The 13,601-nt window shown below is 47.6% G+C and overlaps 1 protein-coding gene across 1 annotated transcript in view; it reads right to left on the bottom strand.

The window, feature by feature from the left end:
- The window catches only part of Kcnab1 (potassium voltage-gated channel subfamily A regulatory beta subunit 1), a 60,380-nt gene extending 48,315 nt beyond the window's left edge, over positions 1-12,065 (bottom strand). Inside the window, exon 1 of the mRNA XM_090338015.1 lies at positions 12,025-12,065. The gene's annotated coding sequence lies outside the window, so the exon portion shown is untranslated. The remainder of the gene's footprint in view (positions 1-12,024) is intronic.
- Between the last annotated feature and the right edge of the window lie 1,536 nt (positions 12,066-13,601).

Raw genomic sequence — 13,601 nt, 5'->3', positions numbered from 1 at the left:
CAGGCACTGCCTCTGAGGGGCTGGGCCCAGACTGGGCCCGGGTAGGCTCTCTGGAGGCAGGGGGAGCCTGTGGGTGGCAATGCTGGCAGGGCCACTGTCTGATCTCCCAGAAACACCTAAGCAGCCCATGTGTCAGCTTGAGGATTTTAGTGTGAAGTGGCTGGGGGGTGACAGAGGTGCTTCTTGATCGAAACAGAGAATGTAAACTATTTGATACTGGATTTCTTTCTTAAGGTTTTTGTATTTTGGTGCCAAGGGATCCTCTCAGCTCAATTCTATATTACGATTTGTGGTAAGGCCCATTTGCCTGTGCAAAAACCATCCAAGAGTGCCACCACCCAAGGGGAGATGGTTGTGTTCAGGTTCATGGTTCCAGAAACACTGTTGATTGTGAGTGTGGGTGAGGCAGGCCAGCATGGTGGGCCCAGGATGGGGGGGGGACACTTCCCCTCAGGAGAGTTGGATGTGTGGTGGAAGGGGTGGGTGAGGAGGTGGGGGGGGCAAACATGGCCCACAGGACATTCCAGTGGCCCGCTTCCTCCAGCCATGTCCTGCCCTGGCCCCACCCCCACCCCACCCCACCAGACGCAGCCACTGTCCGGGGACCAGGAGGGCCGCCTGCACCTGGGGACTATTTCACACTAAAATTGTGACAGCTGGAACCGCATCGTCATGCATCTGGTCTGTGCAATTTCCAGGGAGAGGAAGTGGCTTTGGAAGAGAGTAAATGAAGAGGGCATGGAGTTTAGAAATTTATATTATATATATTATATTCTCGATTGTAAACCCAGTTTCTCTTCTGGGATATATGAACGGATGAGGACTGAACTTTCAGTATACTGAATCTCTCCCAACAACACAGACCTGCCCTGCACACCTGGAGGTCAGAATTAACACAGGTAGCCATTTTCAACCATGGCTTCACCTCTTTGAATTTCTTCATGCAGGTATAACTCCTAAACAGATGGACTTAGTACCTACCTTTACGCTTGTTAGGAAAACTTAAGGCTAAAACTCCCTAGATAATTTTGTCTTCTTTTGATTTTCTCCATACATTATTAAAACATTTTTTTTTTTGCCAGTCGTGGGGCTTGAACTCAGACCTTAGCACCGTCCTTGGACTTTTCTCAGGGCTAGAGCTCTACCACCTGAGCCACAGTACCACTTCCAGCTTTTTTCTATGCATGTGGTACTGAGGAATCGAACCTGGGCCTTCGTGAATGCTAGGCAAGCAATCTAACACTAAGCCAAACTCCCGGCCCCACAAATACTAATTTTTGTAATCAGAAACAAAAATTACTTTAAAAATCCTTATAAGAAAGGAGGAAGAAACTGAGGAAAAGCAAAGGAAGGGAAGACATTATCCAAAACAAAATGTACTCATTACTTGGCTTATAAAATGGTGTTCTTGCTGTATGATACCTTAATAATAACAAAAAAATTATATTTAAAAATCCTTATTAATGGACAATCCACTCACAAACAAGGGCTTCAACAAATTACAGTTCCTCTTACTTCTTGAACATGAAAAGAGGCAATGCATACATGTTTGTTAGTATTTGGTTCTAAGTTTCTTGGGTACAACTCCTCAGGTTTTCTTGTAATAGTATTTATATACTGAACCTTCCTTTTTTTCTTAAACAATGACTTTCTCAGCATGCATCATCTTACTCCTGTTGTTTTTGGAAGAAGTCTTCTGAGAGCTGTGTGAAAGTATTGGCACTGCGAGAGGAACTGTATTGTAATCACACCAGACAGGCGCTGGGATGCCAGGGCCAAAAGGCCATTTCTGATTCTTAAAGCCATTTCAAGTATTTTCAATATTTCCTTCTGTTAATATAATCACTGTTTTTAAAATGTGGAAGAATTAAAACAGAAGAAATATATAAAGGATAACTTAGCAAAAACCTAAAAATATCAAGGTTTCTAACCATAGGTCATTCAAATGAACTCACTTTCTATGTTTTGATGAAGATTTTAGGACTTCCATGTAAGGTTTAGCTTATTCATCTGTGCCCAATGGATATCAACTGCTAATAATTTCAGTTTTTTTTTTTGTTTGTTTTTTGCCAGTCCTGGCTTGAGCTCAGGCCTTGAGCACTGTCCTTGGACCTTCTCAAGGCTAGAGCTCTACTACTTGAGCCTCAGCACCAGTTTGTTTTTGTTTTTTCCTATGTAGGTGATATGGAGGAATCGAACCCCAGTCTGTCTTCGTGCATGCTAGGTAAGCACTCTACCACTAGACCAAACTCCCAGCCCCTGATTTCAGCTTTTAAAAAAGATCTGTAATCTCCTTTTCTTAATGTGTTAAGTGGATGGGGCACTTTTAGATCCCCCATTGAGTCTTCTTTTTAATCAATTAACTACTTCCAACTAAAGAGTGGAGATCTTCCTTCCATAATTATATGGGGGAAAGTAGTATGTCAAAGAAGGAAATGGGCCAATTATACATCATAAAACCATGTTATTGATACATCTTCTGTCTTAGACAATTTCATTTAGGAACCAAGTAGCAGAGTGGAAAGTAGGTGGGTTGGGAGAGGGGGAGAAGGCATCAAACAAGATGTGTTCTACTCCTGAACCGCTGTGTGGAATCGAAACCCTGCTGTTCAACTGCTTAATGAAAATACGTACATAAAAGAAGATTTCATTTAATCCAAAACCCAGAGAACCCTGCTGCCTCAAGACAAGACACGTTAGCAAAGACTTAATTATGAAGGCTGGGAAGCATGGAGCAGCACTGCACAGCCTGGTCTGGAGACAGCTCCCATAGCTAGACACTGCGGGTTCCTTAGAAAAGCTTTGGCCTTAAGGCTGTGCTATTATTGCCACACAATCTTGGTTGTACAGGGCTGGAGTGTAATTTCTTAACTTACTATATGGAAAATCATCCATGATTTTAGTTAAACAGGTATCAATGCATTTGTATTGCAGCAGAACTTTGGATTGTTCTTAAACAGAGTCTACTAACACCCTGAGGTATTAGTAGAAAGTCCAAATCCTGCTTGGGGGGGGGGGGGCGGTACAGAGTTTTATGAAGGAAGGAGTGGATACAAGAGCAGCTGGAGGAAAAGCGACCCACAGAGAGGAGATGCTCAGTGAACTCGTTTATCACCTGAGGGTGCAATTCATATGAATTCATTGCCTGGGAATGAAGACGAATCTATCTGTGGTCTTGAGATAGGTTTGGGTTTTCACCAGCCCCATGCACTCTGGGAGAGCATTCTGGAGGGAGGTGGAGGTGGCATGCAGTAGGCTAATGCCAGCATCTGCCATCTGAAGGTAGTGATGTTAGTTTCTGCTCCTGACCGCACTGGGTGCTGGCTGCGGGTAGCGGGGGGGACAGGGGGCATGGTGGGGGAGCCACGCAGCCGGGTCCCCATCTGTGTTATCTTTGTGACCAACCAGGAACCTCAGGGACCACACACAGGAAACAGTTGAGCCTCCTGGCACCAGGAAGGTAACTGAACTGTGGTGAAGAACAGGGGTCTGGCTGGTTCCTCATGGTGGGGCAGGGCAGGGTGGGGTGGGGTGAGGTGAGTGGGGTGAGTGGCTGTCTGGCATCTCCCCTTTGCCTTCTTCACAGGAGGATGAGGTTCAGGTTTCCATCACTTAGCAGGTACATTCTAACATCCATCCTTTCCTCTTCCAGCAATGTTGCTTTCTATCGACACCTGACGTTCTTTCTGACATCTGCAGGGAGTTCCATGGCAATTGATTAGTTCCTCCGAGATGTGGGCCCATCCAAAGCCCTTGCTGGCTGGCGCTTCTGCACTTGAGAGAACACGCTTGGTGCCAGGCTCCATGGCTCACCCTTGACTTGCAGGACTCTGATGCTCTGGACTTGGGGTGGTGGCAGGCAGTGGTGTGACCTCGGCCCCTGTCAGATGATTGCAGGAGGACGTGCAGCCTACAGAACAGGGCTCCCCTTCGGCCTTTACTGACAAAGAGACTCTTGGAACCAGCAGAAGCTCTATAAGATTAACGACTTCTCCAGAGCCTCCAGGGAGACCCAGAGTCCAGTGAGAATGCCTCCGTTCTGTCAGCAGACCCAACTTCACAAAGCTCATGAAGACTTTTTTCTTTTTAATTTATTATGGGTTATTCTGAAGTGACACATGGAGAGTTATAAATAGAGCAAAGCATTTAAAAATGCTGAAAACTTCTTTATTTGAATCAAAACCACAGCAAAGTGGAACACAAAAACCATTTCCCTTGTTTCTAGCCTTGGTAACTGAAAGGACATCGGCCCCATCTGTGGTTACCTCTGCTCCGGGGCCTGGTGGGAAGCCTGCCCACAAGGGCTCTGGGTCCCATGGCTGACTCTACCCTTGATGAGCAAGCACTGGAGATACGTGGTCCCCGAGGGCTGCGGCGGTGCCCGAAGCTGGTTTGGAGCTGCTTGTCCAAGACTGACACACCAGAATCCTTCTCCAGTAACACTCACCCATCTCACACCACCAGTCCTGTGTTTTCTAATTATTTTCCTGCACCATGTGCACATCCAGCCTGTTTCCATAACCTCAGCAGAAAGCAGCATGTCTTGTGTCACTGGGAAAATACAAGCTGACAAACTGTCAACACTCTGTCCTTTCTATAGCTGGTTGTCAGCTCCTGACCCTCTCCCTGGGGATCGTGTGATCAGGGCCCAGGAGCACAGCCACACTGGGGACTCTGATGCACCTGAGTGGAGGGAAGGCCCGGGGAAGTATCTTTAACTATCTCCCTATGGGATATGGATGACCCTGGAGAGCCATGTTGAGTCAAGTAAGTCAGGCTCCCAGCGGCAAAAGGCACACACTTCCTCTCCTATGGGGAAGTTAGATCTGAAGCATAAACACATTCGGGAAAACACAAGGCAGGCCGTCAGCAGACACAGACACTCAGTTGGCTGAGGTGTGGGTGGAGCTCCCATTGGGGTGACTGTACAAGCTGAGGGCCAAAGGTGACCTTGACATCCCAGGGGAGGCTGCATGGTCCCGGCGGGGTCTTTATTTTGACCAAATGCTTTATACTGTTCCTCCAAGATTCTCCCCATGGAGATTTGTCCTTTATTTTATTAGTCCTATTAACCTGCAAACGTACCAGTGGCAGTAAATAACTGCAGTAAAAAGTCACTTAGTGGAGATGCAAAAAGTATGAGAACAGCCTTTTCCTGGTGTGGTACAAGGCCACAGGGCGGCCATCCTGGGGGCCTTGTGGAGAGAATGCCCATCTGATGAGGGTGGGCAGGTGGGTAGGTGAGGGGCCTTGGTGGATGGAGGAGGTGGTATTGCCCGGGTACAGGAGGTGGGTCAATTCACATGGAGAGATGAAACACCGACTGAAGTCCAGCAGGGACTGGGCTGCCGGATACCATGGGCCACTGTTAGGTTTCTGCCAACAGGAAATCGTCTCCATATTCAAATAAAATACAAAATGCAATCAAAAACCAAACACAAATGCCATTTGGCGGTCTGCCCAGGCATCCCTTTCTTAGCAGAGGTGATGGGAAGTGGACCGCCTCTCTGTACTGTCCCCCACGGTTGCTGGAGAGTGACAGGCATCGTGGCTGCCTGTACCCGCTAAGAACAGACACCAGGCCTGTCCTAGACAGAGCAACTTCCAAGTGTAAAGTGCAATTTAAAAATGCTGTGAGCTGAGCACCAGTGCCTCTCGCTTGGCGTCCTAGCTACTCAGGAAGCTGAGATCTGAGAATCTCGGTTCGAAGCCAGCCAGGGGCAGGAATATCCATGAGACTCTTATTTCCAATGAACCACCAGAAAAACCGGAAGTGGAACTGTGGCTCAAAGAGGTAGAGCACCCACCTTGAGCAAAAGAGCTCAGGAACAGGGCCCAGGCCCTGAGTTCAAGCCCTAGGACCTCGGGGTGGGGTGGGAGAGCACTTAGAAGACAGTCATTTTTATTAGTAGAAAATATCAATGGGATAGAAATACGAGAAGTCCAAAAGAATCAGATCTGAACATGAAGTCAGGCGGAGCCGGGCCATAGCCCTATTCCAAACCCATGTTCCCCTCCCCACCTTTCCCTCCTCTTTTCTCTTGCCTGGACCCATCTGGACTGTGAATCCCTACTTTACATCTTCTGCCTAGCTGACATGCTAGGCATGAGCTACTGTGCTCAGCTCTTTCCACCGAGGTAGAGTTTTGTGGACTTTTTGTCTGGATATGACTTAACCACGATTCTTTCTATCTTAGCCTCCTAAGCCACTGCGATTGTGGGCACTAGCCACTGTGTTGGCTCCTTAGCCTTTCCTAGGATTTAAATGCTATTTGACTTTGATTTCATCATTTGTTTTACATCCCAAATTCAGTTTTCTCCATAGTTACCTGAATTTTCTCTGTTCATTTTTCTATCTGCTGTGTATCTTTGTCTATTCTATTAAAGAATATAATTAGGAACTATTGTGTTGTCTATGGCAGCTTTTCCCTGAGATGTTATTTTACGCTTTAAAAGCGTTTCCATGTTAACTTTCACCACCTGATTTTGTGAATCTGCTCAAATCACATTTACTACAGATCTTAAAAAGCATTTTGTAGGGCTCTGCACCTGCTCCTTTGATCTTCTGTAAAAGTGACATGGTTTAGTCACCAAGCCGATCTCCCTGCCTCAGTTTCCAGGCCTCTCCCTCTGACCTCTGGGGCTGGCCGAGTGCCTGACACGTGGGATGCCCTTTCCACTTCCATGCATGAGTCTCGGGTGTGGCCTCGTTTCTTTCTGCCTTTGTTCTGCGGTCACCTCTCATCGTTTTCTGTCTCACATAGCTCCCATTCGTGGTCTTGCTAATGTAGGCTTCCACATGTCTCCTCTTCTCGTGTGTATGCACCAATTCACTTAGGGAGTAATTACTGAGACCTCTCTACCCCCTCAGAGCCACCAGCAGGTAATAGTGATGGGTAATTCCTGCAGCTGCAGACAGGTGGGAAAGGTGGGCACATACTCAGAAGTCCACAGTACAGGACAGGCCCATGGGGGCCTCACTGCCAATTGGGATTGGGAAGAGAACCTGCAGTGGGCCTCTGGCCCCCACTTTATGAACTTGTCAATCCATCCTATACCTGAGCAGGAGCCAGAAAGAAAGAAAAGAAAAGAAAGAAAGAACGAGCTGAGGTTTATTTTCCTTAGGCTGATGGGGTCCTCTTTACTCCTAACCACATAGCAGCTTCTCTCAGCTTCTCCCTGACCCTGCTATCCATGTCGTGGTCCTGCGACTGTGTCCTGTTCCTCCACCTCCCAGCCTGCGCCACCCTCTCACCCTGGTTCAGCAGCTCTGTGCTCCACCTTGCCGTGCCTCCTCTACTCCCTTCCGGAAAGCTCTGTGATGTCCCACAGCTGTGCTGCAGGACGTTGCTGGATATACAGACTCTTATAAGTTCTCCAGAGCAGCCATCATTCATCCATCCCTCCATCCATCCATCCATTCATCCAATCACTCATCTGTCTTATGAAGGAACACTGACTGGACCTCTGATCTAACAGGAAACAAGAACATTTAACAATGCTGGGCTGAGAGCCAGGCCTCCACTCTAGGCTGTGTGAAGCAGGTGCCCCACATCCTTCTCCCAGTCTCCAGCACAGAAGCTGCTCCATCTTTGTGCAACCCCTGAGGCAGGAATGAGTAACAGAGTGTGTTGGACTTTGGGGTTCGGGGGACATTGAACCAGACTCAAGAGCTGGCTTGCCTTAGGCCACAGAAAAGGTGGGGAGAATTTTAGTGTTTAACCTTGGCTACTGTGGACACAGTGACAGTTCAGATAAACTTGCATTAAGAAGTGAAGGTTTCCAGGCTTCAGGAATATCTTTTCTTCAGGAGTCTTCACAATGGTCATCTGTTTGCTTTAGCCAGCTATTCATCCCTTTCTTTATGTAAGCCTTTTTTACATTTCTCATGAGAATTCCCTTTCCCTATGCCCAGAATGCCAGTTTGGGTGGGGTAAAGCCATCTCATGCCTGGACTGAAGTCCTTTATTAACAGCTCAGACAAGGGCACTGGGCCAGTGAGAGTTCGTGGACACGAAGCCGAAAGCCCCTGCAGCTTCTCTCCTGGTGGAGTCTGAGCAAGGGTGTGTGGCTGGTGGTCACTGGTCATTCTGACAGCAGAGCTGCCAATAATTCTGAGGAAGTGTTTTACCCATGAAATCTCCACTAAAAATCCTGTTTTGCTAAAGAACAAATGCCTCCTTATCCTTCTTTGGTTTGTTTCATGGTATTTGCTTATTAAACTTTCCATGAAGAGTGACAAGCCTGGGTTCTCTGGTTGTATGTTTAATATTCATGCCCCATTTCAATCCTGCAGGTATTTTGGTCTTCAGATAGCTCATGCTGTTTGCATTATGCAGAAAAACTGTTCAAGTCTTTAGGGGAAGAAATGGTAGCATTAGAACGGTCTCTCGAGTGTCTGAATGCACTCTGCAAACACTCATCTTTATTGTTATAATAGCAGGCGAGGCGGCTGCTTGAGGGTAGCCGTAGCAGTGGAAACGTGGAAGACAGGGTGTCATTAGGAATAATACCTCCATGATAAATGTTTAGGGTCATGCTCTCCCAGCTCCAGAACGCTAGAAGCCAGGCCTCACGGAAGAACAGTGGTCCTGAACCTGTCCTTTGTAGCCAGATGACCCAGTGGCCACCATGGGGTCACCGCTAGAGGTTCCCAGTGCTCGCCTTGCACTCATGACGAGCGCCTGGCCGGTGGGGCTCCCTCCCGAGGGGCTTCCTGGCTCTCCAATGTGTCTTCTCCTTCTGCACCCCACTCCCTCCTGCAAGTAAGTATCCACCATGATGAACCTGGCTGTGGGGCTCTCCCAAAGACCAGGAGGCTCTCCTCACCCCTCCTCATCCCATCCCACCCCCCTTAACCCCCCTCTCCCCTCCTCACCCCTCCTCACTCCACCTCATCCCCCTTCAACCCCTCTTCACTCCTCCTCACTCCTCCTCACCTCTCCTCACCCCTCCTCAAACCCTCTTCACCCCTCCTCATCTCCCCTCAACCCCTCCTCATACCTCCTCACCCTCCTCACCTCTCCTCACCCCTCCTCACCCCTCCTCATCCCATCCCACCCCCCTTAACCCCCCTCTCCCCTCCTCACCCCTCCTCACTCTACCTCATCCCCCTTCAACCCCTCTTCACCCCTCCTCACCTCAAGGGTTTCCTGGCTGTTCTTTCTCTGATAGCAAAGCCTATCAGAACTGTTAGCTTTTATTACAACCTTCAGAGTATTTACACATGTGTGGTGTGGATTGCTGCAAGGGTTTATTGTCTCTTTTATTTTTATTTCAGTCCTCAGGCTTGAACTCAGGGTCTGGGAATTGATTGTCCCTGAGCAGCTGCTGCTGCTTTGCTGATGCTTTTTCTTCTCCTTCTCCTTCCCCTTCTCCTTATTCTTGCTCAAGGCTGGCACTCTACCACTTGAGCCACAGCACCACTTCTGGCTTTTTCCATGCATGTGGTTCTGAGGAATTGAACTCAGGACTTTGTGCATGCTAGGCAAGCACTCTATCACGAAGCCACATTTACTGTTGTCGCTGGTCCTGGAGGTTGAACTCAAGACCTGGATGCTGTCCCTGAGCTTATTTTGTTCAAGGCTAACATTCTGCCACCAGAGCCACAGATCCACTCTGGTTTTATTTATCTGTTTACTGTGGTTTATTAGAGCTAAGACTCTCAGTCTTTCCTTCCTGGGCTGACTTTAAACCATGATTCTTAGATCTTAGTCTCCTGGATATCTGAGCTTACAGGTGTGAGCCACCAGTGCCCGGCTTGTATGGTTCTGAAACCAGGCCACATTATCCAAGAAGGGTGCTCTCTTCCTTTCTATGGGCCTTCTGTCTCCTCTGGTGCAGCCAGGCTGCTCAGAGGACCTCTCCAAAGTGCCTGTTTAGCAGTCAAGCATCGTTCCCTGTTCTGAATGAAGGCAGGAAGGCAGGCAGCCTTCATTCAGAAGGGTCTTGTTTCTCCTGATTTTCAAGAAGTATCTTATCACAAGTATTCAGGCTCTCAGAGAAACAATGAATAAGAAGTAGCTGTTTCTGAATCAAGCATGCTTCAAAGTTCACAAAACACCCACAGCTCACAAACTGGCCCCTGCTTTTTTCCACTGTATTTCTTAATTTACATTTTGACCAATGTGTGCTGTCTTTTAATTTTCTTTCGGCAATAGTGAATGATTATACATTCTAAAAAAAGAAAAGAACCCCAACAACCGGGGCCAGGCTACTCCTTGACAATGAATCTCAAGGGTCTTCATGTATATTAAACAGTAATAAGACCAGAACCATGACTGAAATGGACGTGGAATTATCTTGGACTTACAGCAAACCTCCTGAGTCAGGTCACAAGGGAAAGGGCCTGACAGCTGGCTCTTCCCTGTACACCGGCTTTGAACCCCATTTCCTCCCTTAGAACTTTCTGTCTGTGGTCACTCTCCAGCCCTGTGGTTCCCCTCCCACCGCGGCATGGATTGCCCCTTCTCCAGCCCCTCGCCTTCTGCACAGCCTCCCCTACAGGAGAGGAGACTCACGGCCAGCCCGTCTCCCTCACACTGTCACTATGATAAGCAGTCTGTGATGGATGCACATTCCTCTCCACGCACAGCCAGCCTGTCCCCCTCTCACTGTCACCGTGATAAGCAGTCCATGATGGATGCACACCCCTGCTCCACTCAGTCTCTGCTCTCTTCAGACTTCCACTACCTCCTCGCTTCCTCACCATAGTGCTAACCTTGTGTCCAACACCCAGTGCAAGCACAACAGCAACAGCAGAAAGCCCCACAAAGAGCCTCCATCTTCCTAAACCCATGGCCAAACCTTGGCCTTGGTCTCCCCTGATTCATGAGCCACTGCTGGCAGGTTGGTGGCCCCATCCTCCCTGGTGTTTTGCACTGGTTTGTGGCTGGATCCTCAACTTGGTCTCAATTTTTGTCTCACTTTCCTCTACGAGATCTCCTCTCAGCGTGTCATGGCTTAGAAAGCCAAGAACTGGCTTCTACATTCTGGATTCATGGGTCCACTGACTTAACAGCTTTTTTGAGCTTCTTAACATATCCAAACGCCAGCTCTGGGTCTCCCTGTCTTCTCCTCCCTCATCTTTCCCCATCATCCTACTTCTGCTTTCAACATACTTTTTTAAATTGTATGTGAGTAACATACAAAGGGATTTTAAGTCAACATGCATCCTGACCAATGCCATACCCATTTTCTCTCTTGCTCAAAAAATGTTGGTGTCAGGAAATCTTCTGGGTTTCCCTGTGAAGAAGAACCATCACCTGCCCACTTCTCACCACATCCTCACCTCCTGCACTGGTTGGACTTTCTCAGGCTGCTGGCATAGTCTTGGGGCGGGGGTGGGGGAGTGCTGAATGGCCTAAATCCCCAATGCTGCCTTTCCGGGTGTATGGAGAACAGCTGAATGCTTTGTGTGCTCACGTCTCCCACACAAGGCTCACTGTTAGAACTGCCATCTCTACTCACCGTTCTTTAAATATTTGCACTTTCTGGAACAAATAAATATTTAGTGTGGTGCCGGAGATCAAACCTAGGGCCTAGCCAATGATAGGCAAATACATTGTGGTGGCCGCTATGAATAATAATCTTCATTTAATTATATATACATACGTATGTATATATTATCTATCACACTTTTACCTCGCACCCCCAAGAATTTAAAGTAGGATATAAAAAGTGCATAAAATATATATCAATACCAGGAAATGAAACCAGATACGAGGCGTCGGGAAGGTGAGGACGGGTGGGGGTGGTGGGCAGGTCACCGCCTCACACTGCTCGGTGAGGTATGAAACCCCTCTAGGCTTCATCGTGCTACGTGGCCCAGTGGTGCCCAGGTCTAGGGAAGGAGATGGCTGTGCTGGGCAGGGGAATGGAGGAAAGGGGAAGAGGACAGTGCTGGTGCTGGCCAGGGAGCCTCCTCACCACCCCATGCTGCGCCCTCCCCTACACCAAGCTCCCCCGCTCCCTCCCTGGCCTCCCTTCTTCCAGCCCACCTCTGCACCTCACCCGAATACTCACCGAGACCCAAGCAAGAAACTCTGAGGCCTGACTTCCCAAGATTCCTAGAAGAAAAGCAGAGCAACACATGGTTGTTTTCTCTTGATGAATCTATACCCAGGTCATCTGCCTGGCTGTTGGCCCTGGAGGAGAGTGCAGGGGCAGGGCCTGTGAGGTCCTCTCCTCCTCACTCACTTCAGCACCGGGAAGCAAACAAGGTGCTGACTGAGCACAGAACAGAGTGTCCAATCCTACATTGTCTCTGTTAATGTGCTTATGCATGCATGCATGCATGCATTCATTCATCATCATCCATCCATATACTCATTCATTCATTCTTTTTTTTTTTTTTTTGCCAGTCCTGGGCTTGAGCTCAGGGCCTGAGCACTGTCCTTGGACTTTCTCAAGGCTAGAGCTCTACCACTTGAGCCTCAGCACCACTTCCGGCTTTTTTCTATGTATGTGGTACCAAGGAATCGAACCCGGGTCTTCATGTATGCTAGGCAAGCACTTTAACCACTAGGCCAAACTCCCGGCCCCTCATTCATTCATTCTTACACTCATGCATTCCTGCATTCATCCATGCATTCATTGACTTCCTCTCTCCTTCTAGATGGCAAGTTCTTTCAGAGCAGAGATCTTTATCCTCTTTACCGGATGCTACCATTGTTCTCCACAGACCCAGGACAGCTGTAAGCCTTTGGTGAGTGTCTATGGAGCCACTGACTAACAAGTTGACTTCCAAAACAGAGTATTATTTCCAGTGGAAGAACAAATACAAAACTATCTCGTAGGCTATCTTAATCATTTCCTAATTCTAATACAAGATTACATAAAATTACCACAGGAAGATTCAACAATCCTTTTCTGTCCACTCCCAAAAGCTCATTAAGGAAAAGAAATATATTTTTGCTTCTTAATAGAGATGGAACCAGGAAAGCCTAACGTTTTAGTGAAAACCCAGATTTGATCATTCTTCTGTCCTTTTTTTTTTTTTTTTTGCTTTTAAAATGAGTTTAATTTCAAGATGCCACCGAATTCAAGAGTAGAACAAAGAAGATACTGTGGCAAGAATTTAGGCTGGGTTGACTTTAAATTCATAGTTGAGATAGGAATGTGACAAACTAGAAACAATGTGGTTGTGATGCTTGAAATTAGGGCCTGGGCATTGTCCCTGAGCAGTTTTGCTCAAGGCTAGCACTCTACCACTTTGAGCCTCAGCTCTACTTCCAAATTTTGAGTGGTTAATTGGAGATGAAAAAGTCTCATGGGACTTTTCTGCCTGGGCTGACTTTGAACTGTGATCCTCTGATCTCAATCACCTGAGTAGCTAGGATTACAGGTGTGAGCCACTGGCACCCGGAAACTGTAGGGTTTTTGTTTTGTTTTTTTTTTTTTAAGGTTGTTTTTAATGTTCACAGACTCCTAGACAAAACTTTATTCTTGTTTGTTTGTTTGTTTTTTCCCCTGTCTTTCAGCAGCTGTCAGACAGAAGATGCCTGGGAGACTCAGCATAGAGGTCCAAGCCAAAGATGCTAGCCTGCAGAGACTGTAGCAACAGAGAAATGGGCCTTCCTTAAGGAAGGTGCAAGTGTTCG

Source organism: Megascapheus bottae, chromosome 1 (genome assembly GCF_031878675.1).
Source record: "Megascapheus bottae isolate mThoBot1 chromosome 1, mThoBot2.hap1, whole genome shotgun sequence".
In the NCBI taxonomy this organism is placed as follows: domain Eukaryota; kingdom Metazoa; phylum Chordata; class Mammalia; order Rodentia; family Geomyidae; genus Megascapheus; species Megascapheus bottae.
Note: the sequence above shows the minus strand (reverse complement) of the source record. Positions and strands in the feature narration are given on the sequence as shown.